The sequence below is a fragment of the Ahaetulla prasina genome, chromosome 3, assembly GCF_028640845.1.
Source record: "Ahaetulla prasina isolate Xishuangbanna chromosome 3, ASM2864084v1, whole genome shotgun sequence".
Lineage (NCBI taxonomy): Eukaryota > Metazoa > Chordata > Lepidosauria > Squamata > Colubridae > Ahaetulla > Ahaetulla prasina.
The window spans coordinates 102,846,006-102,870,820 of NC_080541.1; positions in this window are offsets into that span (position 1 = coordinate 102,846,006).

The window sequence follows — 24,815 nt, forward strand, 5'->3', positions numbered from 1 at the left end:
GTTGAATTGATGGGAAAATATAGCAAATTTGGCCTTATTTGGATACTTCATACAGATTAAGACTAGGTTTACATACGTTAAACCCAGTTTTCTTTAATCATTGTTTGGTGAATAAGTCATCTGTCTTAATAACAGAGTAAACTCTAAACCATGTTTTACAAATCATATCTGGTGGTGTTGTGACCCAGGTTCCCGGACTTGGACTCCTGGAGGACGATGATTCAGAAAGTGAGGAGGAACTGGTAAGGCCTTCTTCCCCTGGCCCCTCTCCCTCCCTGGCACCTACCCAGGAGGAGGAGGAGGGGTTGGTAAGGCCTGATTCCCCCGGGCCTTCTTCTGATTTGGCAACACCCCAAGAACAATCTTGGCTTGATGCAAGACTGTGCAGATGTGACCGGCGCGCGCAGCAGAGGAGCGTTGGGACAAAGTCAAAGAATGATGAGTCACGAATGAGCCACAGGGGCTATAAAGCAGCAGGCGGAACTTCCTGGCTTTTTGTCTTGGACAAAGCAGTGAATTTGCGCGGGCAAACTGTTTCAATGGAGGAAAGAATATATTCGTAAGTAACTCTGGCCTTATCTATAATTTCCTAGTTATCTCCAGAGACTTGGCAGGCGCGTGGGTAGATATGGCCAGAACATCTCTGTGCCAGAGGAATCCAGCCTAATCCAGCTATTTATGTAAATAAATTTGAAAAGGAGGCCTTTGACTGACTCTTTGTTGGGAGTATTGGGAGAGGGAAACAGAACAGGTGGGTTCGCAGGCATGCAAGCCAAAAGCCAAAGGAATCATCTTCCTTCTTAGCTTCTCCTAAGAAACAAGCCAAAATGTTTTATAGGTGGTTGTTGTGTCCCCCTCCCCCTCCGACGACCGGGTCTAGGAAGTCCATATCAAGCATGGCAACGAAGCTTCTGCAGCTTGTCAAATTCCTTTGAGGCTTCTCAGGGCAGGCAGGAGTCCAAGTTGTGACTTCAGCAAACTAGATGAGACTTTGCTTGACTCAAGGTTGGAATGCCAAAAGCAGGTCCTTTATATAGGCTGTGGGGTGTGGCTTCATGACTCAGCATTTATCCAGGACTGCCCCTCCCTTCCTTCTGCTGGTGTTGCCTCTCAGATCTCCGGAAGCGAGGATCCTCCTACTCTGAATTCTCTTCAGCTGGATCTGCTGTCAGTAATTCTAGCACGTGGCTGGCTTCCTGCTCATACGCTGTAGGAGTGAGGTTTATCAGGTTTGTTTGTTCATTCCTGAAATCCTCTCCGGACATGGGGCCAGGGCCGGGGGCTGGAGGCACGACAGGCCGTTCATCTTCATTATCAGACTCGGAGTCTGATAACAGGCCCTGGTATAGACGGGAGGGGCCCGGCTGAGGAGAGAAAGGAGGACAAGGCACAACAGTGGTGAAGATGGGTTTGTGCTATTTCTCCATTATGTAAATCAAGTACAATATGTGGAAAATGAAAGAGCAAGGAAATGCAAGAATAATATAAAATTTAATATCGCTACTGATACAAAATATTTGAAATGAAAAGAAATTCCCCATCATTTTTGAAACATAGTTGAAACACAATAATACTGTTTTCTCAGGCTGGCAAATCATTCATGTAAAATGGTTAAAATAACGAATTTTTAAAATTTTTAACTCACCTCTGGAAACAGAAGTCTGATACTGAAATAGGAAGAACTGACCAATAAACTTAGGAATACGAACAGACTGATTACTTTTGCAAAGAATGATTTCCAAGACTTGGCTCACTTTTACTTCGGTACAAAATGAGTAATTATGGGACCACTAAATGCTTCCATTATTTGATTTTAGGAATGAAATTTGTTAAACCAGTTTGACTCATAGCTGACCATGTCATCAGACAAAATAAGAAAGCAGTCTCAGGTAGCAGATGCTGGAAAAAGTAAAGTAGTGACAAGGTGCACGGGCCAAAATTCCACATCAAAACCAGGGTCTCACTGTCCTTAGATGCCATCTGATGAAGAATAAAGGTTCAAGATTGAAGCAAGAATCACCGCTGATCCAATCAGCTTTTAGGTATGGTATGCTATGGCACAGATTTATCTTGCCTGTGTCTTAGGTTGAAAAATAAATGGAATCTGTCCAGTATGACTGTTTTATTAAAACAGTAGTCACTGATATACATGTAGGAGCAAGTGTGGAAAAAGATGGTATGATGTGGAGGGGTTGAATAGATGACAAGGAGAAAGAGTGAGTCAGGGATGAAATGCTACTGGTTCCCACTGGTTAGGATGAACTGATAGTGATAAAAGATACTGGTTCAGAAAAACCAGTTATAAAAATAGGCTATCGGTTCATCTCAACCAGTATTTCCGACGATCAACTGTGCCACGCGATTTATATTTGCTAGAAAGCAGGAAATCCTGCTTTCTAGCAAATCTAAATCGTGTGGCACAGCTGTTTCCCCCTCGCTGCTCTACTTACCTTGTAAAACCTCCTTTTTCTGCACAAAGTGCCCGTTTGGTGCGCACTGCGCATATGCATGCAGCATGCATTTGGTGTGCACTGCGAATGCGTGCGTAGCATGATTTTGGCAAATACTGTGCATGTGTGCATGCGTGCGCAGTGTGTTTGCATGCACACAAAACATGCTTTTGGTGCATGCTGCGCATTTGTGGGCAGCAAACCGGTGGCAATCTGCAGAGGATTTCACCATTGGAGTGAGTGTTTGAAAGGAGACAAATGGTGTATTTTCAACAAAGCTACTGTACATTGTATATTCTCCATTTATAGTATTTTAGGTTTAATACTACCATTTTGAAAAAAGTAAAAAAATAATAATAACCCAAATTAGTTTGGCTCAGCTTGAAACATGTAGGGTATTTTTAATTGCGTAATATATTTTGTTTTAATAATTTGACCTTTTTCAAAGGACAAGATATGACAGCAATTTCTTCAAACTAATCTATTTAATATAAATAAGTGAAAAAATTACTCATTTGAAAAATACCACTTAATGAAGAATCTTAGTAGGGGTGGTGCCAAAACACATATACAGATTGAGCAATCTGTTGACATCACTCAAGGCAAATAGAGACTGCATAACAGAAAGGCAAATATTTTTGGTCAGATATGCTATGAAAAGGTTGACAAAACTGACATGGTTTTGACGGAGCACTACTCTTCAGGCATCTTTCTCCCTTTCTATGTGCAAGAAATCCCACCTCCACATGCAACTGTTATGAATAACTGTGACAAAGCACAATAATAATAAACTACACCCTCTGATGACACATATGAAAAAATTTGGTATAAGAACAATCTGAAGTAGATAGAGAAAATAGAAATGGTCCTCAGAAATTTTGTGAACTGAAATGAAACTCTTATACACTCCCGCACAAAATCCTCAAATTTTGGCCCAGGCTGAGACTTCTACTGTGCCCTTAATGTTTGTTTAGTTTTAGTGAAATGTGAAGAGTGTGTCCCAAGACACATATAAACATTTCACAAATTTTAGTAGTATTCTTTAAGATTTTTTCTCTTAGATTTTTCACTGCAGCATTTCTGTTCCTTTAGCCTCAACAACTGGAAGCTGCTTAAATGACATTTTTATATCATGCAGAAATAAATTTGCACAAATGATGTAAAAAGTTTAGCTATATAATTATACAAATTACACAAATCATTAAATATACTATAAATATGGATTTAATGGATTTTTTTTAATGTAATGGATATTTTTCCTCCCAGACAAAAATGCAGTTATATGGTTCATACTTGGAGCTCCAGCTGAATTAAACAGCCCAGCCACACCTGCATGGACATTCATTGATGCCCATATACTAACTTCTGTCAGCATTGTTTCTGCTTGTCAGGTAGGATAGTGGACACATACAGAAAAGAGAATGAAACATAGAGTTAGATTTACACAAAGGTGAAAGGAGGGTAGGGTCAGCTTTCATGCCTTTGCTTCAAGAAAGGCTGCAGCAGACTGCAACTGGATTATTTTCATTGAAATGCTAAAAGATTTATTTCAAGGGACATGGGAAAGATCAGATGAATCCCTTGTATCTAGTGTGCAATATTTACTCATTATTGAGGAATCCATTAAATAGAGGAGCAGTGAATCAGTTTGTTGCGCAAAGCTATTCAGTGGTCAACTGTACACTGTCGGAGAGTTCATGAAAAAGTCATTAGCTTGCCTCCCCTCCTCTTTCACTGTCAGGCACCATCATGTCATAAATAGAGTGACTTGTCGAGCAAGATATCAATCTATCTAGGTATCACCCACTTCCTGTCTCTGGCCATATGTTTCTTTTATTTATGTCAAGAAAATAGCATTTACACAACCGCTGCAAGTTGTTTACAGAAGTTTAACTCCTGTGATATAGTCCCGCTTGTGTTGCATGCTTTTAACCCATAGATAATACATGAGCTTGTACATTTTAAAATATGCTACTGCATGCACAATAGAATAAACACAGAACTGAACTGACAGCACCATCTGCCAAACACAGTTGATGTCAGGGGACTGGTCTCTGCACACTATTCTGCCTCTTTGCTCTTGAGATTATGATATTTGAAAGGCATAAATAACCTATTTTTTTCCAGTTTTATTGATTATTCAAATTCCTTGAAAAGAACTTCACTAAGAAGCAGAACCATATTTGGATATAACCATATTCCTTTTATTAAAGCTGATGTACTTGTACTATGAAATACAAAGGGAAAAAAATTGGTGAATCATTTTCCTTATTTTCAGGTGTTCATGTTGGGTGTTACGGAATGGGTATAGTGATGAGTGTGCATCCGTGACAATCTTGATAGAATTATGTGAGTCATAGTGCAAATATTTGGGAAGAAGGGCACCAAACTGGAGAACACCCATTCAAATTTGGGGGTAATTTTAACATTGTGACAAATGTTTACGGACAAATTTTGGGGTGTGAAAATTGTGGGCTCTTCCAGGCTAAAGCTGCCTTTTTGGAAGAAAGGAAGGAAGGAAGGAAGGAAGGAAGGAAGGAAGGAAGGAAGGAAGGAAGGAAGGAAGGAAGGAAGGTGGTTTGGGAAAGAAGGAAGGACCATCATTAATGCCAAATGTATATTAAAGACAAGTCAAAGTCAAAACACAATCTGCCAAAATCTTTAAAACAGCCCTTGAAATATGGAATGAAGTGGAAACAGAGCCATAAAAACTGAGGCTTTGGACATAGCCCCGCTCTACACACCTTTAGCAGTTGAAACCCAGATGTTTCCTAGTGCTTTGTCAGATGAAGTCTTCAAGGGTGAGCTGTAGAAGTTTTCAGTTCTATTTGCCTTTTTATTATTTATTTATTATTTATGGATTTTCAATTTATATACACAACTCAATCATATACTTTGATTTGAGCATCCATCTGCATACAAAAATAGGAAGAAAAAGCAGCTTAGATTCAGTGATCAACAAATTACCCAAGTGACAATATTTCAAGAGGCAGAAGAATTGAAAATGATTCTGTTTTACTATTATTCAAAATATTCTAAAACTGTTTTGATTGATCTCACCCAGGCAAGTTATGGTTATATTTTGGTTTTTTGAAAATTACAAAAGAATTAATCCTTTATGCCATTCCTTTAATCCTTTAATTCCTTTAATGATGTTCAAGAAATGACATAATAGAGCCTTATGAAGCCCTTCACTTTATCCAGAACACCATCAACTATAGATATGATATTTGGCAGAATTGTTCCCTAGTATAGAGACTACCTTTGTTGGAAATTTAATCAGGTTTTTCCTCAATTAACACATTAGTCAGCAATTTATTTATTTATTTTATTTATTTATTTTGTCACAACATCATACAAAAAAGATTATATAGTATATACACATATAAACATATATAGGAAGAAGAAAAGAAAAACAATAGGACAGGAACGGTAGGCACGTTTGTGCGCTTATGCACGCCCCTTATGGTCCTCTTAGGAATGGGGTGAGGTCAATAGTAGAAAGTTTTTGGTTAAAGCTGTTAGGATTATGGGAAGAGACCACAGAGTCAGGTAAAGTATTCCAAGCACTGATGATTCTGTTGCAGAAGTCGTATTTTCTGCAATCTAGATTAAAGCGGTTTACATTAAGTTTAAATCTATTTGTTGCCCTTGTATTATTGCAATTAAAGCTGAAGTAGTCTTTGACAGGAAGGACATTACAATAGATGATTCTGTGAGCTAAACTTAGGTCTTGTCGAAGGCGACGGAGTTCCAAGTTTTCTAAGCCTAGGATTTCAAGTCTGGTGGGATAAGGTATTTTGTTGTTTTCAGAGGAATGGAGAACTCTTCTTGTAAAATATTTCTGGACACGTTCAATTGTATTGATGTCAGAGATGTGGTGAGGGTTCCAAACAGGTGAGCTGTATTCTAGAATTGGTCTAGCAAATGTTTTATATGCTCTGGTTAGTAGTGTGGTGTTTTTGGAAAAGAAGCTACGCAAAATTAGGTTTACAACTCTTAGAGCTTTTTTTGCTATGTAGTTGCAGTGGGCTTTGGCACTTAGATCATTTGACATGAAAACTCCAAGGTCTTTAACGGGATGGGGGTCGTCTGTAAGGTAATGTCCATCTAGTATGTACTTAGTTTTAGAGTTCTTTTTTCCTATATGTAAGACTGAGCATTTGCTGGTTGAAATTTGGAGCTGCCAATTTTTAGACCAAGCGGTTAGATGGTCAAGGTCGTTTTGAATGATAGAAGTATCTTGTATAGTAATCTTGTATAGTAAGATTTAAAGATATAGAGTGCAGCTCTCGGTTGCATCAAACTTTATGAGTAGTAGTATCATTCCTTCCAGGAAGAAGGATCCATCACAGCCTTATACATTTAAATTTTCCTACAAATTTCATCACCATCAGTTGAAAAGAAAATGGAGGTGGTTCCATTTTTCCCATTCTAGATTATTAAGAAATGGTGCACCTTCCAGTTTTGTGGTGAGTACCATGGCTCCTGCTATCAAATTAAAATTCATTTAATGAGTGATCCAGATTAGCTCATGTCATTTCCAGCACTCTGGTGGATTTTACACCATTCCTAATTTGTTTTCCTTGAAAATACCTAGTATTGACAAATGGCTGTAATGACAAAAAGGTGGCAGGTTCTGAGAAATGAAGTATGTAGAAGTACTTGAGATATATAAATATTAAGTGTATAATCATGTTACTGCCTTTGCATGCTAACTGAATGGATTTTATAGTAGAGCTGTTATGCAATTCTTAAACCATAGACTTTCAATGATGAGCAAGAAATAGAGTTGAAATGACTATTTTATGTAGCACTATGATAATGTATTGCTGAGGAATGATCAAAGCCTTCTGATCCATAAACTATATTTAGCAGGGTTGTAAAACTTTTCAAAAACTTGAGGCAAGGGGGAAAATACGTATGTTTCCAAATTAGGGAACATTGGAGTATATGTAATACTTAGTTGTTACAACTCTTCACAGATATCCGTTGGCTATTTTAAAAAATGTATACCTTGGTTTGCAAAAGAAGCAGGTTGGTACATAAACTTGAAAAATATGATTTATTATTGTTTAAGGTACATTGAAAGGATTTTTTATTATATATTTTTTGTTTATAAAGAAAATAGCCTTTTTGCCTGTTTTTCTCATTTTTAGCTACTTAGGAGCAGCAAGTAGGTGAAATATTAATGCTGAAAACAGAGGTAGCTGTCAACATCCAATCAAAACAAAGAAAGTTGTGTGTTCTGAACATGTCAGAAAGCAGAAAATAGCATAAATTTCTACTTTCTACTTGTGGCTCGCTCTGTAAGTGTTGGAGTATTCTTGGTGGTTCCTTGATTAGGCTGTTTACGGTTTGATTGTTTGTCTGACTTGGCAAGTCCTTGATTGAGGTGTTGTTTTTTGCTTGATTGTTGGTCTGGTATTAATCCTGGTCTTAATTTCTGTTTATCTGGGTGTTGATTGCTGGTGAGAAGGTGTTTTGGACTTTTTGTTTCCTTTTTAGCTTTTTGATGGTTTCTTTTGAATGGTATGTAGAAGTTGTTTATCTCTATGTGCTTGTTGATAGATGATTTGTTCAGACAATTGTTTGGATTTGAACTGAGATCATTCTATTATTTTGAGATTGATCTGAATTTGACAGCTTTTTGTGCATAATGATAGCACTTATTTATTTTATCTATCTATCTATCTATCTATCTATCTATCTATCTATCTATCTATCTATCTATCTATCTATCTATCTATCTATCTAGTCTTATGGGGAAAATCTAGTGCTGCTTTGATATGCACTGACTCATTCCAGTCCATTTCAATTTACTGGTTCCCAGTATGTCAAAATGCAGCCTTGACAATTTTCCTCTCTCTTGTTTTATGGTTCTAATTTTCATGTACAACTGATATACATATTTTTTTCAATACTGAACTTTTCCTTTGCCTCTGGGCATATAAATAACTGAACATTTTTTTGATTGTTTAGTGAATCATAAGGATTTTACAAAATTTTGAAAAGGAGTGTTCTAATTGCACTTATTACTTTTATGCTATTAAACTATGGAATACTACTTCTTAAAAATTAATTACTGCAAGCTTAACATGATGATTCAAAACTAAATTGATAATAAATTTAAAACGTCTCTTATTTATCACTAGACTTCTATAGTACTACTAAATTATACATTTAGCTTAGGGCTACCATATGTGCAAAACTTTGGGTGACAGCTCTGAATTTCTTTCTTGCTGCTATCTAATACCTATCCAGAATGCCCAGTCCCAGATATATAGTCATAATCTAGATAGAAAAAGACCTTTTTGTCCTTCTTTTTCTCTCTCCTCCTGTTCAATTATGTCTGATTCTCAGAGTCTGCCTGGATAAGTCCCTGCAGTTTTCTTGGAAAGATTTTTCAGAAGTGGCCTTCCACTGCTTTCTTCCTAGGGCTGAGAAAGAGTGACTGGCCCAAGGTATCTGCTGGCTTTCTGCTTAAGGCAGGATTACTTCTCACAATCTCCCATTTTTAGCCTGATGCCTTAACCACTAGAAGTTGTCTTTCATTAACAGGGGAAAAGCCTAATGGCAAGGAGCCCTACATTATTCAAATAAGTGAGACTTCTCTTTTCTTTCTCACAACATTCCACAAAGCAGTTTAAAAAGTAAGATGTTTTTAAAAATATAATGAAGCAGAGTGAAAGTGCCAAATTAAAAAGGCAATAAAATAAATGCCTCTACAGGATAATACACTATAGTTTTCGGCATACCAATTGGCCGTCTCTTAAAATTTACTGAAAGGACGGACTTAATTGCAAAGAAAGGAAACTTTAAAAAGGGAGATCTTCCAAGCAAAGGAGGAAAATTTCTGTCATCAAGATACTCCAAAATTTGGGTCACACCATTAAGAAGGTGAAGGGTTGGAGTGATGGAGGATGCCATGGTGTAAATTGACCACAGGTTCCCCTTTATCATCAGCTTTTGAGAGTCAGAATTTATTAAGATGAATGATCTTGGTTTAAGCAAATGTAAACAGAAACAAAACCAAAAATGTAACAGTGAGATAGCTGTGACATAATCCGAAATAGCTTGGCTCACATTCTGATTTACCATTAACTTCCACTTTACATTTAGGAATGGATGATTCTTGCCATTCTCATGTTTGCTAAACCATCATAGTTCAATTTCTCTTGAGAAATAAAACTGATTAAAGGCCAGAAAATCAAAGTCAGCTCATTAGTTGTTCTAATCCTAAGGCACTTTGATGGCGCCATATCAACAATATGAAATAGTTATGAATTTACAAAGTTCTCTGAACACATCAACATCTAAAACAGTTGCAATTATATTATCATATCTCAATCTCTGATTTTTGATAAGGAATGTTCTTTATCAGTAGAAATTCAGATCTGTACTGTGTAGTTTGAGAGAAAGGGGTAGTCCAGAATCTGGATCTTTCTCACCAAGGTCATCTTGTTGGCATCAGGCTTGGACTTCATGATATAAATGCCTTTGGCTCCTCCCATCAGGGCAATGGGAATGGAAGTGTGTAAGATAATTTTTTTGGTTCTTTTTGTTTTGGACTTTAAAAACTATATGCTTATAATTTAAAAGAAAATTAGAAAGCAAGTTGGCTTGTTGCAAAATAAAATATCAACTTTCAGCATTATTATAAATGCTTAAAAATATAAATACTTAAAAAATATTTAAGCTGTTTGCCTAGGCAACAGTTTCTACCTGTCTTCGCCAAGGTCATCTTCCTTAATCTGTACAAGATCCTATCCTGGAAAATGGTTAGTTTTCTTATTCATTAGCTTAATTTATGGTTATAACTGAGCTATTTATCTCTTGTGCCAAAAATGTAGTAAATCTGATTGCTGTATACTCCTCTGGTGCGGTCTACATAAATAGCCATTGTTTAGTTATCTGAAGTTGTCTTTGTTAGTAATGAAGAAATTAGTGGATTGCAGAAACTAATAAGTTGTTCCTGCTTTATTTTATATAATTTTTGATTATATTGAATGTGACCGTAACGTTTAGCCACCATCTCTCTCTCTGCATTTATTGGAGCATAAATTTGGATAACTGTCACATTAAAGAGTTTTCTGCAAAATCTGACATTATTCATTAATTGTCTTCATTGTATATAAATACTGTCTTTCTTACATCCTTCCTAAGTATCCTAAGTACCATTCCTTCTTTTTTGTGTCCTGAGTGGTCAATAGTATGATCTTCTGTCTGCAAGGGTTCAGTTCAAGTCCATTTCAATTTCCTGTTGCCCAAGATGTCAATGTGTAGCCAGTTCATTTCATCTTTCACTGTGTTGAGCTTTCATGCTCCCACATTCCTAATGTAATTCTGTCTTCGCAGCTTTGGCTTTGCTTTTCCTGCATGGCAACATCAGCAACTACATGTCCTGAAGGCTTTAATCTAGCCATGCCATAAATATCATTAGCACTCTGAAAGGTCCTCAGCTCTTCTTCGGTAGCATGTTGAGAGCCATTTGCCCTGAGGGGTGCATCATCCAGCACTCTATTGTCAATCACTTTATATTGTCTATCCATGTGGTTTTCTTGGTAAAATGCACAAGTGGTTTGCTATTGACTTCTCCTGCACAGTATGAGACAATGCCTTTGCTGTTGTCACTAAAATGATCATTTGCCTCCAGCACCTTCCTAAATTGCTGCTGCCGGATATAGCTGCTTTCTTGTTTTAGCTACTACAACCTTCTTGCCTTGGGTGACTCTGTTGGGTGTATATAGTCTTGGCCATACACCCCTAGTGTTCTTCACTCACCACTCCCAAGAAACACTGCACCACCACAATGAGGCAGATTAATAAAATTGGAAGGAGACATCCCATATTTTGGGATAAACAATATTGTGAGTATACTAAATTACCCTACATACAATTCTATAAATATCCACTCTATAGTAAATTCCATTAAATTATCGGCCGTTTAGTAATAGTTCATTTTAAATTCTTTTAATTGTATATATTCTGTATTTTATTTTGGCTGTACACCGCCCTGAGTCCTTCGGGAGAAGGGCGGTATAAAAATTTAATAAAATAAATAAATAAATAATAAATTGAATGCCAAAGGCCTGATTCTCAGAGAACTGCAACTTAATCTTACAGTTTTATGGACAAGTTCATGCTTCTGTGGTCACTTGAAATTAGTTTTAAGTAAATAGATTATAAAAATGTTTCAGGTTGGAGTAAGTTCTGTCAGACTCACCTAGGGTTGACTCATATGAAAGACTTATCACTACATTTCCCATTAGCTGGCATATATTATTTGCATTTTGAACTTACCTCCTGTGGTATTACACAAGGGATGGTCCTTTTGAATGCAGCTTCAAGATAAAGTTAACCTTTTGATTGTCTTCCTGCATATTTACTTAACTGCTGGGCTGTTCTGAAATGGGTTTGTTATTAATGTCACAATTTCAGCAGAAGTCCAATCATCACTGACTCTTTCATCAAGAAGAGGCTGAAATGATTTTTCACACATTGGTGAATTTAGCTTTAAATACATTTGCTGGCAGGGCAGTGTGCTGGATGCATAGGGGAACAGGGACGGGGGTGGGGTGGGGTGTCAGCTTTTAATTGTAACTGTCTTGCAGAATGGTGTTGTTTTAATATCCTGTATAGATTTTTATGTAATACACTTACTTGCAGGCAGCCTGAAGCAAGAATCAATTCTGTGAAGGATTCTTCTTTTGTTAAAAGCCAATCTTGTTTTAATGATGCATGAAGAAATACTTCGGCATTGACATTTTTCTGTCAGGTTTCTTTTGAAAAATCAATTAAGATAATACTGCTTTGACCTAGTTATCTAGTTAATGCTTATTAGGAATGTAATATGATTTACTGTCAGCATAATAATTTTTTGTATCTTATCCCATTAGCTTGTGCATATTTCAAAGTGTATTACACAATGGTCACTTCTTAAAATGTAATGCAGCAGAATACATTAATTAGATTGACTGAGATCATTAGAAAGACACCATCTCTGTTGGGTTCTTGTCTCATATTTGTAAATCATCTCTATCAAGAAAATTTCTTCTGTTTTATCATTTTTAGAACTGTGTTATTTCCCTGATTCATGGTATAAAACAGTAAGTAAAAAGATTCTAATCTGCTTAAATGTACCTCTGTTTAACTGGGGAACAAACATGTTTCTAATATCAAAATTTACAAAAGATTAGTGGGTCCTATCACAAAAAAGATATTTCTTCTTGACCACACAAAAAATAAGTCCTCTGCTAAGAGACCTAGGCATCTGTCAAATGAAAAGAAAAAGACAGGTTTTCTTTCCAACTATTTCTTATATTCCAGTAAAGTTACCTGCAGCTATTGACTGATTCATTAATTAGAATTAATAGCTTGTGTGTATATGTATGTAAATCTATTTTTAAATCTACTTTTATGTGTACTGAATTACAGTTATGCAAACCTCACATAATTTATTTCCTGATAAGTGGCATTTTGCAGCATTTTTTTTCAGTATATAATAGTACATAGAATAGAGTAGAAAATATTTTCAAAATTTGTTAGTGCTTTGGGAGATTTAGTCAATATATTTCAAAGATTCTGGGCATTTTTGTCTGTTTCTCTGAGATTTTGATGTATTACAATGAGAGATTGTGAAGATAAAATATAGAATTCATCTAAAATATTTTTTAAAAATGAAAAAAAGTCATGGAAATTATCTCCAAATAAAACAAGGAAAAACAATCAGAACAATATAAATGGACAATATAAACATATAAAATTATTAGTGTATTTTGCTTTTCTTAGATAAACTTACAGATACACTTACACTTACATACAGAATGTGCAGTAAATAAAGAATCTGGATGAAGTGCTAGTGAACAAATAGACAGGAATAAAAACCTGTTTTAATTAATTTATTTCCAGACATGGTATAATCTTGTTAATCAAGACCCAATGTTTTTAATGTAGATAAAATATAAGAAACTTAAATCTGTCTATCAGTAAAATGATACCATCATGATTTCTCATCTGTAAACGTTTTTTAATTGTTAAGATATACCAGGGGTAAAATGTTCCCAGTTCGGACTGGATCGCCTGATCTGGTAAAGATGGCGGCGGGTGGTTTGGAGAACCAGTAGCAAAAATCCCTGCCCCCCCATGCCCAGCTGAGCATCAGAGGTTTTTTTTTACTTTTAAAAGCATTTTTTCTTCAGCCGAAAAAAAGCCTCTGATGATCGTGTGGCTCAGCTGGGATCATCAGAGGCTTTTAAAAGCATTTTTTAACAACCTTTTCGGTCAAAGAGGCTGTAAAAAATACTTTTAAAGGGTTTTGGCGATCAGGCAACTCAGCTGGGATCATCAGAACCCTTTAAAAGCATTTTTTCTAGAACCTCTTCGGCCAAAGTGGTTGTAGAAAAAATGCTTTTAAAAGGATCCTCTGGCGATCCCATCTGAGTTGCCTGATCATCAGAGGCTTTTAAAAGCATTTTTTACAACCTCTTCAGCCAAAGAGGCTGTAAAAAATACTTTTAAAGGGTTTTGGCGATCAGGCAACTCAGCTGGGATCATCAGAACCCTTTAAAAGCATTTTTTCTACAACCTCTTCGGCCAAAGTGGTTGTAGAAAAAATGCTTTTAAAAGGCTCATCTGGTGATCCCAGCTGAGTTGCCTGATCACCAGAGGCTTTTAAAAGCATTTTTTTTACAACCTCTTCAAAAAAATGCTTTTAAAAGTAAAAAAAAAGGTTGGAAAATTGATACCATTGTGCCTCAAGTGCCTCTTTAGAAACTGAATCATAAAGTTAAAACTGCTCATTGATACCACATAATGTAACCATGTTCAATCTAGGATCCAAGTTAAAACATCCAAATGGATGGTGGTTTCAGCACCATTCCAACATATCCAAGGAAAAGTACCACCACTTCTATAGGTAATTATTTTCAGGGACCAACTGGTCTTCCTGTTAGGAAGGTGTCACACACACACACACACACACACACACACACACACACACAGAGAGAGAGAGAGAGAGAGAGAGAGAGAGAGAGAGAGAGAGAGAGAGATGCACACCATGTATTTGGAAAAACGTTTCATAGTCAGATCCATTATTCCAGCTGCCCAGAGTCTGTGGAGTTGACAAGCATATAAATTATGCACATAAACCTGGTATATAAATTGTAAAGCTATATAAGCAAAATAAATAAATATTCTGTGACTTGCACTCTGAAATGAGAGAGAACAGATCTTTCTTTTATGTGACATTTATTCAGGTATTTGAAGAGTCCTTTAATAATTTTGGTTATTGTCATTTTGTTATTTCTGAACCTGTTCTGTATTTATTAAATCCTTAAAATCCAAATGTGAACCCAAAATTCAAGGAAGGGGCGTATATGGAATTCCTTGATTTGGAAATTAGACTTCTGCTGATGTAAGCTGAAAATTTCATTTGCTTCCTTTGCAGCCAAATCCAATCACACACTTTGCAATCAACCACTAATTCAAGAAGGTTTTTTTTGCAGATGCTATTACCACTCTTCTGTGCATTTGAAGCTTGTGTAAAGTGTAAAGACTTTACACTTATCTCTTCTAAATTTCAATCTTACTTTCAAACTATTTCTCCAAGCTCTGTGGATAATTTTTAATTTCACTGCCAGCTTCACTTGTTTCACCTGACCTCTTAATTTTTATCATCTGAAAAAAAAATGTCCATGCCTTCCATCTCCTCAACCAAATCTTAAATAAAAATGTTGAAAGGAGGGAAGTCAGAAAAGATTCTTGTGTCAGACCATCCTTTCTCCTATTTAAGTTTTCTCAACTCCACCACTGATGAACACTCTTTGAATATGATTTTTGAACTAGCTATATATCTACTTAATTATTACGCCTGATTGTTCTGTATTTCATTGGACTTTTTTTCTCCTTTCTGAAGATAGGTTATTTGTTGTTCTATGGTCACGTGGCAACATGTTACTCATTCTCCAGGAATTCTCAAAGAGTTTGGTCAAGTTCCTTCAATATGCCAGGAATAACAATTAATCCTCTGGAGATATAACCTCATTCACCATAAATATATATTATCTGACCATGTTTCTCTTTGTCAAGCTTCAGGGCTGGGCTTTCACCTTGCCGTTTGACATTTCCTGATGGAATACATAATATGACGTAAAAGAAGACTGACCCAAAATAAGAGATGACTAGCTACCTATTATCTGTTATAATCACACTTTTGTCACTCAGCAGCTGGTAACTGCTACTGCTTTCTTTTAACTGTATTTTGAACAGTATTCTTCATGTCTAAAGAAGCCTTTTGGGATATTCTTAGCTTTCTTTGCTAATCTCGGCTTGTTCTGGGCTTCTAGTCCTTTCTCTATTTCCTAAATATGTCCTTTTTCTGTGACAGATTTTCAGTAGCCTTCTTAAGTAGCCTAATTGACTTATTTTGCCATTCTCCATTTTTCTTCTTACTGGATTTTTTTTTGCAGTTGTGCTGTAAACATTCCTTTCTTAGGCAGTTCCATTCATCTTGAGTTACTTTTATCCTGTGAGAAATCATATAATTATCTGTAGCATTTGGAAGCTCCAGCTGGTGCAGAGTGCATCAGTGCAGGAAGTTTTAGGGACCCCAAGAATGGCTCTTGTAACACCACTGCTCCACAAGCTGCATTGGTTACCGGTCTGTTTCTGGGTGCAATTCAAGGTGTTAGTAATCACCTTTAAAGCCCTTCAGGGCATGGATCTAGGTTATTAGATGCACTGTCTCACCCCACTGGGATTGGTTCATCCCACTGGTGCCGCAGAGGAGCAGTATAGTTGGGTGTATGTCGTAATTTCAGCCTCCTTGATTGGTGGGATGATTCTGCATGCTTTTGACAAAGAAGTAGTATGCTCCTTGAAGTTCTGACTTTCATCCAATTTCCAAACTTCCTTCTTTCAGGAAACTGTGTGCCACACAGTGTGTGGCCTATGGTTCCAGAAGGCCTAGAAACAATATTTAATACTGAAACAGCATTTATCACACTTGTTAATGATCTCTGATGAAACTGGAATGTGGATGGTACTACCCTCTCAGTTCTTCTGGATCTTGATGTTATTATGTTATTATTGTTCTCTGGGTTGGGAGTAAGTTGGTTAAAGAGATAGAAATGAGAGAGATAGAAATAAAAACATAGTTCTTTTTATCAATGATAGGATTCAGCATTTTTAGTATTTATTTAAATCTCCTTTTTAGAAGTCCAAACACTTGAGAATTATAAGTCCTTCTCTTCCACTGTTCTTCCTACTATTCTATCTTTCTCAACCAAAAGATAATGCTTTAGTTCTGAATCCAGAGAAAACTTTTTTCTTTTCCTGAGTTACCCATTTTTCTACTGGATTTTTGACATTTTTCCTCAGTCTAACAGGACCCTCCCTCCCTCCCTCCCTCCCTCTCTCCCTCCTTCTTTCTATTTGTCAGTGATAAGTGTTATGTAATACTTATTCATTTGGGCTATGTGGGAGCTGCATTGAAACCCTCTATCTCAAATGACTGCTAAAATGATGATGTGATACATCAGTGAACTTTTTTTTAAAAAAATGTAGTAAAATTCAAGGAAGGGGGGAAAATGTGTCCACCATCTTCTGAATGTTAGGCAAAGATCATAACCACAAAATGACTGTGGCAGTCCTGTGGTATATATTAGCAATGATTAGGGAATTGAATCTGGAAAAATGACATGTATACACACAGAGACTGGTTGCTGTGTGTGTATACATGTACATTCTGATGCTTTGATTTGGCAAAATCATTACATTTTTCAAAAAGCATGTACATTCAATAAGAGCTTCCTTCAGAAAGGACAGCAGTTGGCAACAGCTTTTCTGGCATGTAAAAGTGAGATGGTATAGCAGCTACAGCAGAATTGTCCATACAGTTCTGGGACATAAGTGCTCAAAATCTGGCAAGTCACTACCAAAGCATCTTAAGGCTACAGTGTCTATCATGCTGATATAAAACCAAGGATTACCTACCCTCTGGCCTCTGTAGGAGGAGAGCCATGGAGTCCATGTAGCAAAACATCAGGAGGAATTTGGTAGCATCTTTTACAGTGAACACATTTTATTTTTAATTTTTTTTAAAAAAGCATAAATGAACTGCAGCTAGAATTTTAATTGTATCAAGATTTGCTAGGATCAGACATCAGACCTACATGAGAGATGTCACTTTCCTGAAGCACAAAAAAAGAAAACAAACTGTCCAAGCTTCCACGTGCAACCATTCACCATTGTGGGACAGCTCCACAGACTCTCCACAATATTGTGAATCTATCCAGCCATCCACTCAGTCAACCTAAAGAGTTTATTTTTACATGAGACTTTTGCCCCACTAAACCCACAGAAAATATACAACTCTCAGGAGACCTTGAAACACTGCTTCACAGCTTGAAACTTTATAAATATTTTCAAGACAAGGGAAGACAACGCAGGCATACAGCCACCATCAACCCAACACATCCTGGAACAACACATAACTACAGATCACATCAAATCCCAAAGGCATAAAAAACACACTTTATGATACCCCCAGATGCTGAATTGGACTTACATATTTAATGCTTTCACCAAGCTAAAGCCATAATTAACAATAAAAAAAAACCTGCCCTTACACAAAAAGAACAGGACAAGAAGCCATTAAGCATCTATGAACTTTGTGCAACATATGAAAACTTATGCCTTTTAATAAAATTAACATTAAAGTAATTGATATAACATTAAAGTAAATTAACATTAAACTAATAAAATAATAGTTGTTGTTGGACCTGATAAGTTTTGAAAGTTGTTCTATAATGTTCTTGATTTTTATTGCTGGCAAGCAGCACATTTCATGAGCTGATAAGTCTAGTTGTCAGACATTATTTTAGTTCCTATAAGTAATGAATCATAGACTATTATAGCACTCTTTGTCTTCTTATAAAGGCCAATGCATGTTCATTGGCCTTTTGGGATCCACTGTGCTGCAGTGTCTGGTTCTGTTTTTCTTCTGTTGAACTCTCGAGAGTTTCTGTATTCTGTAAAGGGCTAAAAACTGATTTGAACTCCAACAGTCCAGAAGATTTTTTATGTTTCTCACTTCTAGTTGTTGCTTTGTGCTTGCTCTCTTTTGAATGTCCTCTTTATAAAGATTGCTTCCACTGTCCATTTTTTATTATAGAGCCTCCTTCCTTAAAGCAGTTGAAACCACATCCTTTTTCATCAATTGGTTTTGACCATTTGTTTTTCCAATTCTTTTGTTGTTTCCTTAAGAACTGTGGCTTATTGAAGGATTTATGGGAATGTTGTTTCATATATATACATGTGTTTGTGTGTATATATACATATGGGTATAGGTATATATGTATATAGGGACGCAGTGGCTCAGGGGCTAGGACGCTGAGCTTGTCGATCGAAAGGTTGGCAGTTCAGCAGTTTGAATCCCTAGTGCTGCTGTGTAACGGGGTGAGCTCCCACTACTTGTCCCAGCTTCTGCCAACCTAGCAGTTCGAAAGCATGTAAAAAATGCAAGTAGAAAAAATAGGGACCACCTTTGGTGGGAAGGTAACAGCGTTCCGTGCGCCATGGTGTTGAGTCATGCCGGCCACATGACCATGGAGACGTCTTTGGACAGTGCTGGGTTTTCGGCTTTGAAACGGAGATGAGCACTACCCCCTAGAGTCAGGAATGACTAGCACGTATATGTGAGGGGAACCTTTACCTTTATATATGTATATAGGTATATATATACCTTTATATATGTATATAGGTATATATGTAGACCAATTTTTGAATACAGCTCACCTGTCTGGAACCCATAACCCATTTCTGACATCAACACAATCAAACGTGTCCAGAAATATTTTACAAGAAGAGTTCTCCACTCCTCTGAAAACAACAAAATACCTTATGCCACCAGACTTGAAATCCTAGGTTTAGAAAACTTAGTACTCCGCCGCCTCCGATGGGACCTGTGCTTAACTCATAGAATCATCTATTGCAATTTCCTTCCTGTTGAAAACTACTTCAGCTTCAATCGCAACAATACAAGAGCAAACAATAGATTTAAACTTAATGTTAACTGCTTCAAACTTGATTGCAGAAAATATGATTTCTGTAACAGAGTCATTAACACTTGGAACACACTACCTGACTCTGTGGTCTCTTCTCAAAATCCCAAAATTTTTAACCAAAAACTATCTACTATTGACCTTACCCCATTCCTAAGAGGACTGTAAAGGGCATGCATAAGAGCACAAAAGTGCCTACCATTCCTGTCCTATTGTTTCTTTTCATTATATCCAATTAATATAGTTATTACATACTTATGCTCATATAGTTATTACATACTTATGCTCATAACTATTTCATTTCATGTTAACGCCTATATATACTGATATGACAAAATAAAAAAAATTAAAAAAATGTATGTAGGTCTTGGCATATTCGGGTCTTTTCCCGTGTAAGGTTGAGAGTATCTTGGTGACGTTTCGATGAGGTCTCATTCATCATCTTCAGGCTGGTGCTTTCGGCTTCATGCTTGTGCGAGCAAAGAGTGGTCGGAGCTGCCGTCTCTCTATAAATACTGGTGGGGAGGTGGGAAATGTTGCTGTGAGCGGGTTGGTTGGCTGTGTGGTTGCATCTTGATTGGTAGATGGAGTAGGTATTTGCAGATTGGTCAGCTGTTTCGTAGCATCCTGTGTGGGTGTGGTCCTAGTCTTTTGTTCCTGAGCTTTGATGTTATGGCCTCTGGAGTTCTGTGATGTGATGTCTTGAGCGGATGGCTGTGATGCAGCATCTTGGGTTTTGGTTTGGCTCTGAGTCTGAGGTCTTGTCATGTGTTCCTGGCATGTGTCAGCTTGCTTTGTGTGGGGATCGGAGGGGGGCGCAGCAGCCAGAGGTGTCAGCAAGTTCTGGCTTCTGGATGGTGGTTGTGTTTCGTCTGTGGGATGGGTTTGGGTTTGAATCTGGTGAGGATGATTGGTGGTGGCATTGTGTGTTATCCTGGGTCCGGTGTCAATTTTCATGGCTGGGACTTGTTTGTTGACTAAGGCTAGTTTCCAGATGTCTGGTAGGCGGGAGGTGTCATCCCGTTTGTTCATTTTTGTGGGGGTGTTTCTCTATTTCGATGGCTTCCATAATTATTCTCTTGTTATAGTGTTCAATTTTGGAGATTAATTTAGTTCCTTCAAAATCAATTTCATGTCCTGTGGTTTTAAGGTGCTGGAAAAGGGAGGAGGTTTTTTCTTCTTTTCTGACTGCCTTCTTGTGTTCTGTGATGCGTGCATTTATCTCCTATTAGTTTGTCCAATGTATGTGGCTGGGCAGATTTTGCATGTATTTTGTATTTCATAGACTCCTTGGTTTTCTAGATGGATCTTGTCTTTGGGGTTCCTTAAGATGTTGGCTAATTTTTGGTCTGTGCAAAAGGCTGTCTTGATGTTGTGTTTGTGGAGAATTTTGCTGATTTTATCTGTGGTGCCTTTGATGTATGGGAGGAGGGCGATGCCGTTGTCTTGTTCTGTATCTTGGTTCTTGCGCAGTAGCTCCATTTGGATTAGGTTGGTAATTATGTTTCTTTGGAAACTTAGAACTGATAATGAAGATATCTAAATGTTGGATATCTTCTACCTTTAAGAATCAACCTTCAACAATAAAGAAACAACCAGTCAAGAATTTCACCACAGATTAGCATTGAATTACTTAGAAAGGATATTTAAATGTCATAATGTGTCCGTAATTACAAAGGTCAGAATCATGCAAGCCATGATGGTATTCCTTGTAATTCTCCAAGGAAGTAAAAGTTGGACTTTAAAGAAGCAGGATAAGATACATATTTATGCTTTGGAATTTTGGTGTTGGAGAAGACTTCTGAAAATACCACGGACAGCCAAGAAAACAAACAAATAAATCATTGAAAAAATCAACCCAGAATTTTCACTGGAGGCACAAATGGCCAGGCTCCAATGTTCCTACCTTGGACCCATTATGCAAAGCTTCATCTCTCTGGAAATGCTCTAATGCTGAGAAAAGAAGATAGAAATAAAAGAAGAGAATAACTGGCAGCAAGGCTGATGGACTCAGTTACAGTGGTGATGAATGCCTGAAGAGAGACTTGGAAGAAAAGGTTAGGAATAAATCATCATGGAAAAAATCTATATATGTGATTGCTAGGAATTGTAAATAACTTGATGGCACATAATCAATCAATCAATCCATCCATCCATGTATATAAAAATTCTACATAAGCATTTCAATAAACTATCAATAAACTGTATCGGTTAACTCATTATATTTCAATACAATCATCCAATCTACAGTCTACACTACGTTGATTCATACACAAATCATGACATTGTGCCCATTATCATACAAATTTTGATCCTTCTCCCTTGTCTATTTATACCACTGGTGCATAATATATTACCTATTATAATTTGGCATATTAATCATGTAGATTTCAGTTGTGACCCATTTTACTGTCTCTTAAAATATGCAAAGTGCTATTACTAAGGGCCACACTATCTGACAACACACCCTGGCATAAAAGATCTTTTCTAGGTGCCTCTCAGCCTTGTGCAAGATTTAATTTTGTAAACATAGATCATTCACAAGTTCTGGTCCCCTTAGTATGTGTATGTATTCACTGCATATAGCAGAGTTTAAAACTATCGGATGTAAAGACTGCATGAAGGTACTTAAATGGAAAGTACATTCAATTGAAATGAAAAGATTAAGTTATAAAGTTGATTAAGTTATAAAGAGATAAAGTTACAGCGGGCATTCCAGCTTTACCACAAAAACATAACTTCATTCCTAAGCAGAAGCCATTTTCAAGAACAAGCCGGGAACTATTAAACAGACATAATGCCATTTAGTATGCTAAACAAGGGAGAGTCATTTCCATTACCAGCAAGAAATCACTTACAGCTCTTGATGAGTTAATCTTTAATGACCATTTTAATTTCATATCATTTGTTTCTTCTCTGATGCACCCAAATTATCCATTCAAATGGTTTCCAGCAGGTCTATATCTCCAGAAATTCACCACATGTGCATTTGTATTTAACAAAAACAGCCATGTTATACAGCTCAAAATGATGGATTTAGGCTGGTATCTTCCAAAAACAGTTAATCTCCTGGCTGGAACTAATTAATCAAAACTGAAAATCAATGCAGACTTATGCATTTGCATACTGATATCCAAGTAGTGTTCCTTCTCCTCACAAATGATTTTCTAAGCTAAAGACCCAATCGAGTTGAAAGGAGCTATAGTGATTAACCTACCAAAACCAGAGTATCAGCTTCATCCCCAAGAGCTAATTTGAATCCTACAAAAACTTCATTGTGATTCTGCCATTATTAACATTAGCTAAAGTTTATCTAAAGATATAAAACACCACTGAGTTTAATGAAATGCTTTTGTAATTGTCTTCTGATTCTTGGCCACAAAAGATTCTCATCTACAAAATATATTGCTGGGTTTAGTTTATTTGGTCTTCGTCCTGAAAATCTCAAATTTCTGAAATATTGTTATAATTGAAATTTGTTTAATGTTTAATTTTTCAGTTTGTTCATTGGTTGATGCAAATTTATTTTCATGTGAGGTAAAATTTGGTGGAAGTGCTATATATTTTCATTAGAATTATGACATTAAAAAAATCTTGTAGGAAGACTTTTTGCTCTGTTCTGCCCCATTTTATGCTGCATATGGGATGAATTTACAGTAGAGAAATATATGCATGTATTTCTCTACACGGAACAACTATTTGCATTCAGAAAACTGAATATCAGTGTATCAGAGGGGCTGATCTATCTAGTCATTTGAACTTTAAAGATCCAAGTAAAAATATAGGTTTACTGACTCAGTGAAAACTGGGCACAAATTTTCAAGATTTCACCAATTTCTTACCACTAATTTACATACAATATGTGCTTCACATCATTACTATTTTTATTTATTTATTTATTTATTAAATTTTTATACCGCCCTTCTCCCGAAGGACTCAGGGAGTTTATTTTGGTACAGCCAAAATAAAAACAAAATATATACAGTTAAAACAACATTTAAAAAAAGCAAATTATAAAGGCTGATAATTAAAAATTTAGATTTAAAATTTTAAAATATTAAGAAAACCCAATTAAAATTCATCGCTAATTATGCCAGTCCCGCTTTAATGAATAAATATGTTTTGAGCTCACGACGGAAGGTCCGAAGATCAGGCACTTGACGCAGGCCAGGGGGAAGTTCATTCCAGAGCATCACTGCCCCCACAGAGAAGGCCCTACTCCTGGGGGCCACCAGCCGACACTGTTTGGCGGAAGACACCCTGAGGAGACCCTCTTTGTGAGAGCGTACGGGTCGGTGGGAGGCAAAAGGTAACAGCAGGTGGTCTCGTAAGTACCCGGGTCCTAAGCCATGGAGCGCTTTAAAGATGGTAACCAAAATCTTGAAGCGCACCCGAAAGACCACAGGAAGCCATGCAGGCTATGGAGCAGTGATGTCACATGGAAGCCACGAGCGGCTCCCATTACTACTCGCGCAGCCGCATTCTGGACTAACTGCAGCCTCCAGGTGCACCTCAAGGGCAGCCCCATGTAGAGAGCATTGCAATAATCCAGCCTAGACGTAACCAGAGCGTGAGTGACTGTGCATAAGGCATCCCGGTCAAGGAAGGGACGCAACTGGCGAACCAAGCAAACTTGGTAAAAGGCCCTCCTGGAGACGGCCGCCAGGTGTTCATCAAAAGACAGCCGTCCATCCAGGAGGACGCCCAAGTTGCGAACCACCTCCTTTGGGGCCACTAACTCGCCCCCAACAGTCAGCTGCGGATGCAGCTGACTGTACCGGGATGCCGGCATCCACAGCCACTCCGTCTTGGAGGGATTGAGCTTGAGTCTGTTTCTCCCCATCCAGACCCGTACAGCTTCCAGGCACCGGGACAGCACTTCGACCGCCTGCTGGGGTGGTCCGGGTGGAAAAGTACAGCTGAGTATCATCAGCGTACAGATGATAACTCACCCCGAACCCACTGATGACCTCACCCAGCGGTTTCATATAGATGTTGAACAGGGTAGGCGAGAGAATCGACCCCTGAGGCACCCCACAAGTGAGGCGCCTCGAGGACGACCTCTGCCCCCCTGTCAACACCGTCTGCGACCGGTCAGAGAGATAGGAGGAGAACCACCGATAAACGGTGCCCCCCACTCCCAATCCCTCCAACCAGCGCAGCAGGATACCATGGTCGATGGTATCGAAGGCCGCTGAGAGATCTAATAGGACCAAGGCAGAGGAACAACCCCTGGCCCTGGCCCTCCAGAGGTCATCCACCAACACGACCAAAGCTGTCTCCGTGCTATAACTGGGTCGGA